This window comes from Bufo bufo, chromosome 1 (assembly GCF_905171765.1).
Source record: "Bufo bufo chromosome 1, aBufBuf1.1, whole genome shotgun sequence".
In the NCBI taxonomy this organism is placed as follows: Eukaryota; Metazoa; Chordata; class Amphibia; order Anura; family Bufonidae; genus Bufo; species Bufo bufo.
Window position 1 is genome coordinate 215,631,515 of NC_053389.1, and position 17,506 is coordinate 215,649,020.

General features: G+C 42.8%; 1 protein-coding gene across 1 annotated transcript in view; it reads right to left on the minus strand.

The window, feature by feature from the left end:
• The window catches only part of KCNJ14 (potassium inwardly rectifying channel subfamily J member 14), a 38,336-nt gene extending 21,972 nt beyond the window's left edge, over positions 1 to 16,364 (minus strand). Inside the window, exon 1 of the mRNA XM_040434980.1 lies at positions 16,139 to 16,364. The gene's annotated coding sequence lies outside the window, so the exon portion shown is untranslated. The remainder of the gene's footprint in view (positions 1 to 16,138) is intronic.
• Positions 16,365 to 17,506: the final 1,142 nt, after the last annotated feature.

The following is a 17,506-nucleotide window of genomic DNA, read 5'->3' on the forward strand; positions in this document are numbered from 1 at the left end:
TGCAGACAATGCATGGGCAAATACAACATGTAATTGTTAAAGGCTCAAAATCCTTTAGTCCCAAAGTTTACTTTGTCTTGCACGCGACTACATAGCTTTCCACAACTGTTATGTTCCAAATCTATTATTGGAAAGATCACAATGCACATGCAAAGTCAACACTTCTAATAATTACGCGAAAGCATTACGGATGCCTGGTTACAACAATGGCAAGATGTATACGAAAGCAGGAGGATTTGGACAGTAACAATTGCTGACCAAAGGTTTGTTGAGGAATTTGAGGAAAACTAAAGTTATGAAACACCCAGGGTGACTAAATAGTATAGCAAATTTGTTGAGAATGGCACGCAACAGTCTGGAGTCCTCATTGGTCTACCGTGTATCCCGACCAGAGCTGATCTGGCTATCTGGCAATTCTGGCTAATGCCAGCTGGAGTGGACCACCTGCTGGGTCATCGCTAGGCCAAAACATTCGGGGCTTGGGCCAAAATGTTTTGCCTGAGGCCACCAGAAGTAGTGGCCATCACACAACTGTATCGCAATCCTCAGAATGAAGATAAAGTTGAATAGTGCAGTGGAGTATGGGAACCAATGGTTCTCAGCCCCGCTGTTCACTTTCATAGGCCACTAGACTTGAAGTCTATGAGGCAGCACACGCAGTTGCAAAGTTATGACATCATTGTGACCTCCTGTGCCAGGAAGCGGGCAACAGGCAGACTAAAACATGGAGCAGCACTCAGGTGAGTATTTTTTTTTTCTGTCACTTTTGGGGCAATGCAAGGGACAATATAACTAATGTGGACATTATAGCTACTACAGGGGGACTTTATAAGTACTGGAGTAATATAGGGGGCATTATATCTACTGGGGGCACTATAGGGGACATTATAACGACTGGGGACACTGCAAGGGGACATTATAACTACTGCAGGCATTACAGGGGGGCACTTCATTACTACTAAGAGCCCTACAGAGGGCCCTATGGAGGGGCCTTAATACTACTGGGGGCATTTTTTGGCACCTTATTACTACTGGGAACACTTTGGGACCTTATTAATAATGGGAGTACTATGGGGCATTATTACAACTGGGGTAACTTTAAGGTGCCTTATTACTACTGGGGGCACTTTAAGGTCTTTATTACTACTGGGGGCAGTTTTGGAGCTTTATCATTACTAAGGGAACTATGGGGCACCATTAATACTAATGGTACTGTGGGGGAATTATTATTGAGGTCAATATGGGGGGCACTACTACCAATGGGGGCAGTCTCAGGAAGCATTATCACTGTATGGGACTTATTAGTATTGAGGGCACTGTGGAGGAGAATTACTATTGGTAGGACTTTTGGGAGCACTATTAGTATGTAGGGGACTATCTGTATGGTAATGTTTTTTCTTCAGTATAGTATTTGGCATTGAGGAGCACTGCAACCTCTATTGGGGGTAGCAGCAGGCAGGGGCACCAGGAGGGGGGATGGTGGAAAAGTGAGGAATCTAAGATGTTTGAGTGGTAAACTCAGCAGAGATGATACGTGGCTGAAAGAAGTCATCATGGTGGTCTGCTCCCAATGGAGAACATGAGGAAAGATAAAATCGACATCAGAGGAGACGTCACTGGATATTATAGGTATATAGTACTATATTCTCCTATGCGTTTTGTAGTGCTAAATATAGTGTCCATCCAAATATGCCATTAGCACTGGGGAAGGGGGGTTGGACTGGGGGGGAGAAGAAACATATTTCACATTCATCAAACAATAAGTGGGCCTGGGCTAAATTTCAATCCCAGTCAGACCCTAATCCTAAACAGTGGCAAAGTTATTTTTAGAATGTAATTGGCCAGTTGTTTGGATTTTTAGATGTTCATATGTCCCTTTGCTTTTTACTGCTACATTTCTTTCTTATCTAGAACATCATCAAGAGCACAAATATCCTGGAAAATAGATATAGTCATGCTTGCAACTCTCCCAAAATGCTGGAGAGACTCTCAATATAAGGGGAAATCCCCAGGACTCCATTAACTGGTATATAAATGCTGCACAACTCGTTCAGCAATAATGCACGGTAATCTTGACACTATGCAAGGCATTAACAGTTCACTGGTATTTAAATGCTGTTATTGCAGTACAGTACGTGCAGAGAGCCCCAAAGGAGCCAGTGCAAAAGATGGGAGTGGTAGTGGCCCTGATGAAGTGTTGTCACAGTGTACTCCCTCAGGCCATTGCTTTCTGGGGATTGGTGCAGTGGAGATGTAGTACTGACGAATGAAGCCAGAATTAAACATATAAAAGTCTTTTTTACTAAGTGCAACGTAGAACGGAACTTGAAATACATCAAATAGCAGCAGATTTTAAAGAGAGTTTGTCACCTAATTTTCACCAATATAACTAAGAGAACTGCCCCACAGAAGAAAGCAGACATATTCCAGATATACTGTACCTGTGTGCACTTTGTGTCTGTATTCCATGTCCAGGAAAAGCACTTTTAGGGCTCTTTCACACTTGCGTTGTCCGGATCCGGCGTGTACTCCATTTGCCGGAATTACACGCCGGATCCGGAAAAACGCAAGTGAACTGAAAGTATTTGAAGACGTCTTCAAAATGCGTTCAGTGTTACTATGGCAGCCAGGACGCTATTAAAGTCCTGGCTGCCATAGTAGTAGTGGGGAGCGGGGGAGCAGTATACTTACAGTCCGTGCGGCTCCCCGGGCGCTCCAGAATGACATCAGGGCGCCCCATGCGCATGGATGACGTGTCCATGTGATCACGTCATCCATGAGCGTGGGGCGCCCTGACGTCACTCTGGAGCGCCTGGGGAGCCGCACGGACGGTAAGTATACTGCTCCCCCGCTCCCCACTACACTTTACCATGGCTGACAGGACTTTAGCGTCCTGGAAGCCATGGTAACCATTCAGAGAAAGCTAAACGTCGGATCCGGCGATGCGCCGAAACGACGTTTAGCTTAAGGCCAGATCCGGATTAATGCCTTTCAATGGGCATTAATTCCGGATCCGGCCTTGCGGCAAGTGTTCCGGATTTTTGGCCGGAGCAAAAAGCGCAGCATGCTGCGGTATTTTCTCCGGCCAAAAAACGTTCCGTTCCGGAACTGAAGGCATCCTGATGCATCCTGAACGGATTTCTCTCCATTCAGAATGCATGGGGATAATCCTGATCAGGATTCTTCCGGCATAGAGCCCCGACGACGGAACTCTATGCCGGAAGAAAAGAACGCAAGTGTGAAAGAGCCCTTATTCTGCTGGAAAACAGCTCAACAAGTGCCCAGCTGACAGTGAAAGTAAAACCAGCTTTCACTCCTGACTCCATTTCTAACGGTGAGATCTTCTGATATAGTGGATATAATGCTATGATTCTGGTATCGTTTGAAAGGTTGAAATGCCAGCTTTTAAACAAGGTTTATATTTCTAGTGGCAACCAATCCCAAGATATGAGCAACTAAAGCAGCCCTCCCCTCTTCAGTCTGGTTTGCTTTGGGCACTTGGAGCAGCAGACCTGGGCACTTAGGAACTGTTTTTCAGCAGAATAAAATTGCTTTTCCTGGACATGGAATACAGACACAGAGTGCATGGAATGTGTCTGCTATCTTCTGAGGAGCACTGCTCTTAGTTATATTGGCGAAAAAGAGGTGACAGACTCCCTTTAAGAAACAATCTTCTGGCACCAGTAAGGATTATATGGATGCAGGTTAGATGGCTGCAATTTAGCACTTTGGGGGTACTGGCTGAGTAATGTTCTGTGTGATGGGTGTTTTAGATGTAGTCCCTCACCTCACAGCAGTGTCTTTACTTGAAGCTTTGGATAAGGTTACATGGTTACATAGTTACATAGTTAATACGGTTGAAAAAAGACAAACATCCATCAAGTTCAACCAAGGGATAGGTGGGGATGCGAATCCCAGAAGGAAGCAAGACTCAGATTTCTACACGTTTTCATAAGCATTTATGTTTTTTACTTTAAAGAATTTGTCTAAACCCTTTTCGAAACTGTCCACTGTTCCTGCTGTGACCACGTCCTGAGGAAGTCTATTCCACAGATTCACAGTTCTTACAGTAAAGAAGCTTTGACGCTTCTGGAAACTGAACTTTTTCCTCTCCAATCAGAGGCTGTGCCCCCTTGTCTTTTCAGCGCATTTTACATGGAACAGCTTTTCGCCGTATTTTTTGTATGGCCCATTTATATACTTGCACAGGTTAATCATGTTCCCCCTTAGACGTCTCTTCTCAAGACTAAATAAATTCAATTCTTTTAATCTTTCTTCATAACTAAGACCCTCCATGCCCCTTATCATTTTAGTCGCTCTCCTCTGTACTTTTTCCAGCTGCAGTGCATCCTTTCTATGTACTGGTGCCCAGAACTGGACTGCGTATTCCAGATGAGGCCGCACCAGTGCTTTGTAAAGGTTGATTTCTCTAGAGAATCTGTAGCAGGAGCCCAAATTTCACCACTAATTTCACTTTTTCCAATAAAGTAGAACAGTATCACAGTTCAATAAAGTACAATGGTACCACTTGTAGAGAAATATTTAATACCTCTTGAACTGAGCTTTTTGGGAGCTGCCAGCTCCCACCACAAAGAGAGAGGTGCAATAGCCTACCTTTCAAAGAGGCGGACTTGGCAACTGTTAGAGAGCTTCTAGTTGGAGAGGTCCTAGCCCTGAAACCTGATGACACATTGGAAGGAAGGGGGGGGGGGGGGGGTTACATTTATCAACCACTTTGTGAATTAAAATAAAGGGTTGTTCAAAACTTGATTATTGATTACCTATTCTCGGGATCAGCTGATCAGCTGTTTGAACAGGCTGTGGCCTCTTTACAGTATACCAGGAACTGTGCTATACATTGTATACTGGCCATGCTTGGTACTGCAGCTCAGTTCCATTCACTTGAATAGGATTAAGCAGCCTAAAGGTTATGTGACCAATGCACATAACATCATAGGTTCAGGAAAAGGCCCCTTCCAACATCTGATCTGTTGAGGTGCGAGAAATCGGGCCCACATCATTTGATGGCTTATCCTGACCTCTTCAATTAATTTTTTTTTATTATTAGTAGTGATGAGCGACAGGAGCAATATTCAAATTCGCAATATTTCACGAATATTTGGGCGAATATTCGCAATAAATTATTTTCTTGATTGCAAAAATTGGCAATGTAATATTCGCGTAATGCGCACGCAATACAGGCGAGGGTCACTTTTGCTACATTTTTCAAGGTGTTAGAAGTTTTATGAGACTGGAGAAAATGGTTGGCACGGCAGAACATTAGAATTGCTTTATATGCAGATAAACTGCTCCAATATATACGCAATTGCACAAATCGCCAATTAATGATGTGCATATTTTTGCGCAATATGTGCAATGTCACATTTTAGCAGGTCTGACTACATATTACTGATTGGTGCACTAAGTATTGTTGTTAACTTGTGACATCACAGCACTATGTCTGTAGCATGTATGTATGGACAGCAGAACCTATTACACTGCCTAACACCCTGCACTGATACCTATCAGCTACACTATAGATCAATCTAACCTACACTGACTATCTCGCCCTGAAGCCTCGTTCGCACTTGCGTTGTCCGGATCCGGCGTGTACTCCACTTGCCGGAATTACACGCCGGATCCGGAAAAACGCAAGTGTACTGAAAGCATTTGAAGACGGAGCCGTCTTCAAAATGCGTTCAGTGTTACTATGGCAGCCAGGACGCTATTAAAGTCCTGGTTGCCATAGTAGGAGCGGGGAAGCGGTATACTTACAGTCCGTGCGGCTCCTGGGGCGCTCCAGAATGACGTCAGAGCGCCCCATGCGCATGGATGACGTGATCCATGCGATCACATGATCCATGCGCTTGGGGCGCCCTGACGTCACTCTGGAGCGCCCCGGGAGCCGCACGGACGGTAAGTATGCTGCTCCCCCGCTCCCCGCTACACTTTACCATGGCTGCCAGGACTTTAGCGTCCCGGCAGCCATGGTAACCATTCAGAAAAAGCTAAACGTCGGGTCCGGCAATGCGCCGAAACGACGTTTAGCTTAAGGCCGGATCCGGATCAATGCCTTTCAATGGGCATTAATTCCGGATCCGGCCTTGCGGCAAGTATTCAGGATTTTTGGCCGGAGCAAAAAGCGCAGCATGCTGCGGTATTTTCTCCGGCCAAAAAACGTTCCGTTCCGGAACTGAAGACATCCTGATGCATCCTGAACGGATTTCACTCCATTCAGAATGCATTAGGATAAAACTGATCAGGATTCTTCCGGCATAGAGCCCCGACGACGGAACTCTATGCCGGAAGAAAAGAACGCAGGTGTGAAAGAGCCCTGAGGCTACTTTCACACTTCGGCAGAGAGATCCGGCAAGCAGTTCCGTCGCCGGAACTGCCTGCCGTATCAGGCAAAATGTATGCAAACTGATGGCATTAGTAAGACTGATCAGGATCCTGATCTGTCTTAAAAATGCCTGATCAGTCGAAAAAATGCATTGAAATGCCGGATCCGTCTTTCCAAAACGGATCCGGCATTTATTTTTTTCACCTTTTTTTCGATCTGCGCATGCACAGACCGGAATGCCGGATCCGGCACTAATACATTCCTATGGGAAAAAATGCCGGATCCGGCATTCAGGCAAGTCTTCAGTTTTTTTCGCTGGAGATAAAACCGTAGCATGCTGCGGTTTTCTCTTTTGCCTGATCAGTCAAAACGACTGAACTGAAGACATCCTGATGCATCCTGAACGGATTACTCTCCATTCAGAATGCATGGGGATAAAACTGATCAGTTCTTTTCCGGTATAGAGCCCCTGTGACGGAACTCTATGCCGGAAAAGAAAAACGCAAGTGTGAAAGTACCCTAACTATCTGTATTATATATATAAGCTAACTAACTATCTAATGCAGTGGTTCTCAACCTAGGGGTCGCGACCCCTTTGGGGGTCGATCGGCCCTTTTTGGGGGGTCGCCTGAGGCTTCCTATTGTGGGTCGCCCGCACAATGGCAGCGGCCCCTTATCCTCGCGCACAGGAAGTGATGTCCTATCACTGCCTGTGCTTGAAGGAGCCTGACTTCTGGACGGGTAAGTCGGGCCGCCTGTCTGCTGAGGTCCGAGTTTTTTCGTTAATGACACCGCCGCTGAGCACCACTGCCACCAATGATTTAATTGAGCCTGGCTGAGCCTGGCTAATTTTATTTTAATTATTTGGCTGAGCAAGGCTTAATTTATTTGGGGGGACATGAAGCACCGCTGATTTATTTATTTGGGGGACCCTGAGCACTTCTGATTTATTTATTTGGGGGACCCTCAGCACCATTGATTTATTTATTTGGGGGGGACCTGAAGCACCGCTGATCTATTTATTTGGGGGACCCTGAGCACTTCTGATTTATTTATTTGGGGGACCCTCAGCACCATTGATTTATTTATTTGGGGGGACATGAAGCACCGCTGATTTATTTATTTAGGGGACCCTGAGCACTTCTGATTTATTTATTTATTTGGGGGACCCTGAGCACCATTGATTTATTTATTTGGGGGGACATGAAGCACCGCTGATTTATTTATTTGGGGGACCCTGAGCACTTCTGATTTATTTATTTGGGGGACCCTGAGCACCATTGATTTATTTATTTGGGGGGGACCTGAAGCACCGCTGATTTATTTATTTGGGGGACCCTGAGCACTTCTGATTTATTTATTTGGGGGACCCTGAGCACCATTGATTTATTTATTTGGGGGTACCCTGAGCACCATTGATTTATTTATTTGGGGGAAACCTGATGCACCACTGATTTATTTATTTGGGGGTACCCTGAGCACCGCTGATTTATTTATTTGGGGGAGACCTGAAGCCCCGCTGATTTATTTATTTGGGGGACCCTGAGCACTTCTGATTTATTTATTTGGGGGGGACTTGAAGCACCACTGATTTATTTATTTGGGGGACCCTGAGCACTTCTGATTTATTTATTTGGGGGGGACTTGAAGCACCACTGATTTATTTATTTGGGGGACCCTGAGCACTTCTGATTTATTTATTTGGGGGGGACTTGAAGCACCACTGATTTATTTTTTTATTTTTTTGGGGGGGGTACTGTGAGCACCACTGAGTTATTTATTTGAGGGGTACTTGCGCACCACTGATTTATTTTTTAGGGGGTATTTGTTGTTTATTATTTATTTTAAAGTTATTTATTTGGTTTACAAATATTTTGTATTTATGCTAAAGTTCTGTGGCTATGAATGAATACTTGTGTATTTGAATTAACATTTGGTGTATTGGTGTCTGTGCGTGTTTTTGGTGGGTCATCATAACAGTAGCAAAATTAGTTATGACGTAGCAAGGAAAAAAATTTAATGGTTGGGGGGTCACCACAACATGAGGAACTGTATTAAGGGGTCACGGCTTTAGAAAGGTTGAGAACCACTGATCTAATGTAATGACACAGGAAAGCACAGAGCACAGCAATGACACTGCTGTCTCTCTCATAAATGCAAAAAAAATGCAGAAAATGGCTGCTGGGGAGGTTCTTATATAGTAAGGGGTAGAAAACTTTCCTATTGGTTGCTAGGGATGGTGCTAAGCTCTGACAAAGACATTGCAGCCTTCTCATTGGCCCACAAGCAAGAAGCAGGGAGGGGTCATGGTTTCAGATGAAAAAAAAATCTAGAATATTTGCGAATACGAATATATAGTACTATATTCTAAATATTCGCGCCCAACACTAATTATTATTACTTGATCATTATTGTGTGAAATCTCGAAGCTCTCATTTAGAGCTAAAGATAACATAATCATTAATCAATTTAACACATAATGACTTTCATGTCTATATGTTATAATGTTTTGCTTCTGCATTATTAATGGTTGGAGGCCCCGCAGGAGTTGAGGAACATCAATGTATTGTCTCTGCAGTGACCTTTTATCATCACATGGCCCTGGTTTTAGTAATGATCCAATTCACTTCACCAATAATCCAATTCACGGAAAAAAAGGCAGAAAAATAATCCTAGGTCACTTATGTTGTGGAGCCTGGCAAGGATTCATTATAGTGTAGGGTCTGCTGTCTAATTTTTAAAATGTCTCATTCAAACAACAGTATTATTGCTCAAATTTTGTCATGTGCAAATCCTTCATGGAGATTTTTTTGTAGGAACTGCATGAAAACCATGGTATGGCCCAACTTTTGATTCCCCGTGGTTTAACTAAGCTAACTTAAGATAACTATAGGGTTTGGTTCAGTAGAACCATGAAAGGTTCAGGTCTTTCAGCCATAATATAAAGGTTAAAATCCAGCCTATTACGGGCATCTGAAACTGACCTAATGTTATATTCCCATAGGCCTCAGAAGTAGTAAAACCACACCAAAAACACTACTGTGTGCATGGTGTTTTGTAACTACAAGGCTGTTTTTCAGGTACACTGAATCATTTTGTACTAAAAATTTTGCAACGTCATACATTAATAGATGTTTTTTGGGGAGAAAATTTGGATGGGCTATCTTTAGGACAGACCATCAGTGTGTGATCAGACTCCCACGGATCACCAATGTGACTTCCTCAAGGCTCCTACTTTGTTTATCCACGCACAGCAGAATATCAGAAATGCCCTTCTCCTAAAAATACCTGTTAAACATAGACCCTTAAAGGGTTTGTTTGCATCATTTTTTAAAGACGGTAAAGTTATTAAAATAATAAGCTAATAAATAAAAATCCTTTCTGTTCCAGCACTGCCGCTTTGAGGTGCCCAAATACTACTCCTTCATCACCTTTAAAAAAAAAAACTCAGACAACCCCTTTAACGTTGTTCTGTTAAATTAACTTGGCTCACAAATATGGTGGCCATCAGAGTTCCTACAGTATTCATCACCAAGCTTGTGTAGGATCAAGAAGATTTGTCATTAGGAGCGCTGTGTGACAAATCCAAAGGCCTCTTTCATACAAGCAAGTTTTTTGTCCGGGTGCATGTATTGAACTCATAGCATCTGGACTGAATCTTGATTCATTTCAATGGGTCAATGTACATAAGTGTCATTTTTTACGCATCATCTCTGCGTTCAGGAAAAATCGCAGCTTGTTCTATATTGTATTCTTTTTGCACAGCCATGGCCCCATAGAAGTGAATGTAGCTTGCGTGAAAAACGGAAGGCATCCAGACGTAATGGGTTCATCACTGATGTTTGATAAGAGATGTACAGTAGATTGTTTTTCTTTAGTTTTTCTTCACACGCGAGAAAAAAAACGTGCAATCTGGATAGAAAAAAACGCATACCCTAAACGCAATCACAGACAAAACGGATTGAACTTGCCTGCAACACCATCAGTTTGAACCTGAACAGATCTTGACATCATCCGTATGAAAGAGCCCTTAGAGCAGGGATAGGCAACCTCCGGCACTCTAGCTGTTGTGAAACTACAACTCCCAACATGCATAATTGCTTTGCTCTTCTCAGAACTCCCATAGAAATGAATGGAGCATGCTGGGAATTGTAGTCTCACAACAGCTGGGGTGCCGAAGGTTGGTGTCCCCTGCCTTAGAGAGATGTCATAGCAGCCATATAGGTTGTAACCTAGCCATCAAAGAAACTTATATATTCGGGATATGGCTGGTGGTATCTTTATAGAAACCACTTTAAGACTTTTTATTACAATGAGCAATACTTTGACTGTTTCAATTGATTATTTATGTATTTGATACATTATCTGTGCACAGTCTTATCTTTGTACTTTCTTATGTCATCTAGCCATTAATTGGCTCAATCAGTAGGACCGGAGCTTATTATTGGAAATTTTTTTCCATTGAACGTGTGCCCAGTAGCCGCCTGATACCTTAACATCACCACACCAGAAAGTGATGATAAAGTACTCTTTGTAACAAGGAATATCCATTCTGATAGGGGTCACACTGCATTTCCCAGCGCGACTACATTATTGATGGTTTGTTTCCGCTGATACATTTTCCTTATCCCTTAGGAGAATCTTTCCTGCATTTCTCCAGCTCCCATTACAGTCTATGACCGATAGCAGAATGACACAAGGGGACATGTGCACGGATATTACTTATCAATTTATTAATGCTATTTATCTTTGCTGCATATGTGACCCTCCAGATTTACCTTTTAGTTTTTTTCTTCAGACAAATGTGCAGTAATTATTTATGAATGCACGCTGGGAGGTTTTATGGCATTGATCAGCTACTGTTTCTACCCTAGAATATCATAGACATAGGTTGTCAGTTGTCTTACCTCTTGTATCCCTTACTATTGTATACATATTGTTTTATTTCCAGTTTTATACACAACTTATAGCATTTGGACATTCATAGCCACCCTGATATTAGGCATTGTGTGGTCAATTGGAATTCTAGGGGGTGATATTGAGCTTTTCTGATGGATTACGTTGCACTCATTATTGCACAAGAATGTTTTCTAACATATTTATAGATTCCTCTAGTGAAAATACGGATGTTCTGGTCACTAGTAGCATGAGCCATCTGCCTATTTATGGTATCATTTACATACCTCCGACACTTTTTTTTTACACTAAGCCATTCTTCTAACCCCATCCAATGCCTATCTATACAGGCCCAATCCCACCCAGTCCCCTTAGCGTGCCAACACCGTAAGAATATCCTCTTAGGGCCCCTCAGACAGTAGTGATGCGCTCTTAGTGCCCCCCATGCAGTATGATGCCCCTAAGTGCCTCCCACAATAGAATGTACCCTATTACCTTATTACTTGAAAACCATAATAAAACTTGAATCTGAAGTCGGCTTCGGTACCGGCTGGTACCTCAGCACCGTAGTCGGCTTCGAATTCAAGTTTTAAATGGTTTTCAAGTTGAAAAATTGAAGTCCGAAGTTATTCACCCAAGTCTCGCGAGACTTTTGAGATAATGAATTTCACCTCGCTGGAGCCAATATATTTGAATGCTGTACGAAGGCAGATCTCCGTACAGCATTCAAGCAAAGTTTTGACTGAAGCGACTTCGGATCTATGATCCGAAGCTTGCTTCGCTCAACACTATCCATAAGTACAGCTTCATCCACTGGGCATTTAGACAGAGGGAGGAGGCTGAGAGAACCACCATAATCACAGCATGATGGGGCCAGGCTATCATAACCACTCTCTCCTCCACTGACAAGAACTTTCTTAAATTTATTTGATGGACCTTCACACAGTGTGTGTGGGATCATTTCAGAATTTACTTCAGTAGAAATTGGAAGGTCCTGTCAAAGAAAAAAAGTTAGTGGGGGAGATTCATCAAAACTGGTGTAAAGTAAAACTGGCTTAGTTGCCCATAGCAACCAATCAGATTCCACCTTTCATTATTCAGAGCTCCTTTGGAAAACAAAAGGTGGAATCTGATTGGTTGCTATGGGCCACTAAGCCAGTTTTCCTTTACACCAGTTTTAATAAGTCTCCCCCAATGAGTGTATAAGGTAATATGACCCATGGTTACCAATATTGAATTAATTAGTATACTATATGGATTCTATACCAAGAGGTCAGTGTTTTATTTGAAGCAAACCAAATAGGAGCCATGTCCTTTCTTATGTATTTAAATAAAGAAAAACTCTTTGTTGCTCAAAGCGACCACTCACAGCACAGCTTTCATTTTACTAGAGTATATGAAAGCTAAGCTCTGATTGGTTGCCATGGGCAACATACCGTTTTAGACACTGTGACACAGTGAAAGGTATGGTCTGGGGAAACAGGTATTTTCCTCGCAGCATGTGCTGCTGGGCTGATTTGCAGCTAGGTGGGGTCAAACACCGGACTGGATTTTAAGTGTCGGTCTGGGTTTTGACAGCTGGGCTCAGCAGCAAAGTGTGCTGAGATCTGAGAATTGTGCCGTGCTGGAGGGCTGAGACCCGTGTTTAGGGGAAACGGGCCCCCTAAAAGCCTGCTATGGGCTGTTGGAGATAGAACTGCCAACAAGGTGATTTTTCCTATGTGGACTTTCCATTGTGTGTGAACTAACACCAAGACTGCAAAGTGACGTTTTTTTTTTTGCTTTATGTGTGAATAAACATGGAAGTTTGATTTAAGAACTGGTAATTTGCCTCTGTACTGCGTCCGCGCACCCTGTCTACCAGAGTGAATCCCCACAACGCTTTTAATAAATCTGCCCCATGCCTTAATCATACATAGTCAAAGGAAGAGCAGAGCATCTGCCCAAGGAATCCATCAGATTTTACCGTTCACTTTCCAGAAGCTGTTTTGTTATTATGGGGAGACCTGGCAGGATAGACGTGTAAACAATTGTTGAAGAGAAAAGAGGACAATCAGTAACAAGATAGATTGACGCAATCACAAAAATAAGAAAAAAAAATCGTACTTAACCACCTCCCGTCCGCACGTTGACTATAAACGTCCAGGAGGTGGTTCTATATCTCTGAATGGACGTTTCCAGGCCTCCAGAGGAGCAGTAGGAAAATAAAAAATAGTGATCTGGACACCTTATCGTCAGTACTACTCATGTATTACTGTGATAATAGCCCAAAATCGGAATAACAGATTGCCTTTAAACGGCCCATACACATTTAGATCTAAGGCTGGGTTCACATCACGTTTTTCCTGTCCGTTTAATGTATACAAAAAAGGTATACGTTAAACGGATACCTCAGACTGATGCCATACAGTGGCATCTGTTCACCATAGAGTTCCATTATAAAAGAAAAGTATATGTTTTTTTTTACCGGACTGTGCAGGATACAAGAACATGGTGTGCTGTGTTTTTGTATTCTTTTTTTTTTTTCTAACGTGTACGTCAAATGTAGGCATAAAACGTGATGTGAACCCACCCTAAGTTGGCCAAGCCTGCTGATTTCAGTGGGTTCAGCTGGTCAATCAATATATTAGAGGACCCACCGACTATCCTATCATGTTGGGGGGAAAGAAGAATCATCAAGTTGGATTTCAATTGCCTGATCCTTTTGTTCTTAGAAGATAAGTTTCTGCAGAGTTGACTGTCAACCTACTCCCTTCTGCCTAGTCACTACATATGCATGCTTGGCTAAGCTGAGGATGCACATGTATCGGAGGATGCTGAGAGATTCTGTAGCTGTTGACCATACAGTGTATAGCCAGTTTGAAGGGGTTTGTCACCTTTTTTTTTTTTTTTTGGGGGGGGGGGGGGGGGGTTTCTGGCAAACCCCACTCCTGAGCAGACCTGCAATGGAAGCATACTTAGCTGGTCACCACCGCTGGGTCCTGACTCCTTAGCTCCCCAGCCTCGACTGTCTCTCTTGGGGCCCCCCGCTGTCAACATTCACTTTGATGCCGCTGCAACTAATAACTGGACACAAACTTATATAAAGCAGTCCTATACCAGAGCTGTAGAAATGGCCCTGAATCTTGAATAGTTTGTTGTACAGAGTAGATATAGTAATACTACTATTACACCGTAATGCTGTTTATATGTATATTGTACCCCTGGTACATTGCTTTCTTTTTATCTCTACTTGCCTGTTTTGTATAGTACATTAATTAGAAATGTTCCCAAATACTGACATTAATTCCCTGCTATGGATTCATTTTGGATACAGAGGGAAAATACTGATTAATTGGAACATTTCATGAATTCATTGACAGAATTTAGCCTCTTTTTCATGCCTGTTAACCGTTTACTGGGAAACTGCTGATGAACAACAATACAAAAGGCATATGGTTTTCTTAATATAAATTTTTAAAAAATTTTTAATTTAGAAATTTCACCTGGTCCCGAAATACCATGAAATATATCGGCATCTAGTTACTGCAAATGTCTTGTCCTTAGAGAAAACAGCCTATGCTTTAGGCCTCTTGCACACGAATGTGTGCGCCCCGTGGCCGTGCTGCGGGCCGCAATGCACGAACACCCACTGTGGGGCTGCCGCAGCGGATCGCGGGCACATTCACTTTAATGGTTCAAAGATACGCCCATTCCGCATAAAGATAGGACATGGTCTATATTTTTGCGGAACGGAAGTACGGGACGAAACCCCACGGAAGCACTCCGTAGTGCTTCCGTAGGGTTCCGTTCCGTGCTTCCGTTCCGCACCATTCCGCATCTCCGGATTTGCAGACCCATTGAAGTGAATGCGGTCCGCAATATGGCCAATAAGCCTTAAGATGTTTTGTATGTTGAATGGGCGTAACAAGGACCGGTGGGGCCCCATAGCAAAACTCGGAATGGGACCCCACACCATCAGGACCACCTTAGGAGAAGCTTATGATTATGTTGGTTTTTCTGATACACAAGGATAATGCACACAGTGATATCACAATGGTAGGATAATGCACACAGTGATGTCACAATGGTAGGAAAATGTACACACTGAATAATGTGCACAATGATGTCACAGTGCAGCAATAAGGCTCACAGTAATATCACAACAATATAATAATACACATGGCGATGTACAGAAATGATTCAGTGATGTCACAGCACCGAAAAAAAATGTATCACTGTCTATATGCATCCCTAACTGGAGATTGGCCCCTTAGTTATTGTGGCCCCATACTCTCTAAGCCTTTTATGAGAATTTTGTGTAAATATAGTGGTCACTTTAAATAATCTTGGAGCTAATATTAAAATGTGCTTTCCATTTCTAAGCATTGAGAACATTCATGGCACATATAAGGTTAATGTTACCAGTCGCTCGGTATGGTAGGGCAGTATGTACTGGGATACATCCCAGTAGCCTGCAGGCTGCTCTTTTGTGACGAGTGAAGTCATTGATTCATTAGAGTAACAAGTGGCCACCAACTTAGGGTTTTTTATGAATTCCAGTGAAGTACAGCACCGAGTACATGGCACACTATACACAAGGGTGGACAGTATAGCTCTTCTTATATACATTGTGTTCATTACCAAGGAGTTTTATTAAAGGGACCACGCTGTTATATAAGGGATCTTCCAAGTCTCACATCCTGCCCCTGATGTGTTTTTATTGTCACCTCTTCAATAAGGATCAAGTGATTGTGTCTGTTTCCCTTAAGCCTGTCTCTGTTTCTTCTAATCCCTGCGTCCTGGCCTCTCCTTACCTCTGCGTGACTCTCCGAGCTCAGCTAAATCATCAGAACCAGAGGCAAATGTTCTACTTTCTAAACAATCTCAGCGCCTGCGCTAAATAAAAGAGGATCTTACCTGGAATTACTGGAGATCTCATCCTGATTGACTCCTGTGCTGACTGAATGCTTTTCTTCGGGTTTCGGATGATTTCTTTAATTCACTAATGTTCTCTGCAGCTTGATAAATGCTTAAGAAAGTTCCTCATTTGTTTGGGCATCTTGGATTTATAAAAAAAAATAAGAAAAGCCCCGCTTATTTTAAGAAGTGCTCTCTGTCCTGTCAGGCAGCCCTTGTATGACTGTCAGTCTCTTTGCTTCACTTCTCCAGCTTCACATGTGGGAATTTCAGAGAATAAAATTAAATCACCACCGAGGTGACTCAATCCCTTGATCCAATCAGTGCAGTGCCCTAGGCCTACAGCCAATCACCTCTCCTCCCCTGTCCCCTGTGAGGATGAGCCTGTCTTAAGCCGAGGTCCTTCCCTCCGTCTACTTACAGGCTAACTTCAAGTGTTGGGCTGCAGTCCTTACTTCATGGCAGTAGTGAGAGGATTGGGGCCGGACATTAGCTTGCATTACTGAGGGCTCATTAATGAATTTGTTGGTGCATGGACTGAAGCCTGTTTCATTCAGCAGAAAAGTCAATGTGCATATTGATCTGAATAGCTAGAGCAGGCAAGCTGCAGAGTATTCCTCCCATGTTTTAAATATTAAAGCAGACTTGCAAACCAGGGGAAATTGCAGTTATAAATCAGAGTGTTCAGTGCCAAATGTTCAATTTATTACAGTAATACTTTTTGTTTATACTCAATATTCATGGAAAGCAATTTTTTTGTACAAACCGGATTCCAAAAAAGTTGGGACGCTAAACAAATTGTGAATAAAAACTGAATGCAATGATGTGGAGATGGCAAATGTCAATATTTTATTTGTAATAGAACGTAGATGACAGATCAAACGTTTAATCCGAGTAAATATATATAATTTTAAAGGAAAAATACGTTGATTCCAATTTTCACGGTGTCAACAAATCCCCAAAAAGTTGGTACAAGTAGCAATAAGAGGCTGGAAAAAGTAAATTTGAGCATAACGAAGAGCTGGAAGACCAATTAACACTAATTAGGTCAATTGGCAACATGATTGGGTATAAAAAGAGCTTCTCAGAGTGGCAGTGTCTCTCAGAAGCCAAGATGGGTAGAGGATCACCAATTCCCACAATGTTGCGCAGAAAGATAGTGGAGCAATATCAGAAAGGTGTTACCCAGCGAAAAAATTGCAAAGACTTTGCATCTATCATCATCAACTGGGCATAACATCATCCGAAGATTCAGAGAATCTGGAACAATCTCTGTGCGTAAGGGTCAAGGCCGTAAAACCATACTGGATGCCCGTGATCTCCGGGCCCTTAAGCGACACTGCACCACAAACAGGAATGCTACTGTAA